We start from the raw sequence: 831 nt of genomic DNA on the forward strand, positions 1-831 counted from the left end.
TCATGCATCCTTTCTCACCGCTTTCACTTGGAACCCCGGTGCACTGCCTCCCACCACCTTTCCTGGAAATATCTTCTTTTTCTTCTTTTTTCTTTGTTTTCTGTTTGGTTTGGTTGGTTTTTTTACAAAGAGGCTTTAATTCATCCTCCTCCAAAATCCAGCAGAGCAAATGACAGCAGGGCAGCCTTACTCCCCCACCTGCTACTCCTGTGTGGGCAGGGACAGAGGGGCCGTGGGCTGTTGCTACACCATTTTCTGAAAAGAGAAAACATGGAGAGAAAGCCATTACTACTATCACCACCTCTGATTGTATTTATATCATTTAATCATGACTGTTACCACAGCTTCCATCCTCGTCACCATCACTACAGCCAATACACCTAGCTGTTACTAGTTCTCAGCCACCAACTTGAATTGAGTTGTATGGACCTTAAGTCTGTCTTTCAAACCTTCTCTACATCATAAACAAAGAAATTGTTCCTACCATCCCTGGACTTGTTATCTCAAGTGCCAGCTGTGCTTGGTGTGTGAAAGACATTAAATGCCTTTATGAAGCAGTACATCCAAGCTGTGTGTGCCTCAGAGCACAGCCTGATGCTCTTACTGCAGCTCTTCCCTATGTCTGATCCAGCAAAGGGAACCTCACGGACTCAGGAAAAAGCTGAGACATCTGTTAATGTTGTGAAAGGCAACACTGTACCCAGCTACAGCTTCTGCAGACATGTTTGGTTAGCCAGAACAACAGCTCTACCCCAGCATGTTGTCTGCAGACCAAGAAGTCCTAACTACATGGATTTATTCCTGTTGTTATCAAAAAAAGAAGGGGGGTGA

The sequence above is a fragment of the Aptenodytes forsteri genome, unplaced genomic scaffold (assembly GCF_000699145.1).
Source record: "Aptenodytes forsteri isolate BGI_AS27 unplaced genomic scaffold, ASM69914v1 Scaffold242, whole genome shotgun sequence".
In the NCBI taxonomy this organism is placed as follows: Eukaryota; Metazoa; Chordata; class Aves; order Sphenisciformes; family Spheniscidae; genus Aptenodytes; species Aptenodytes forsteri.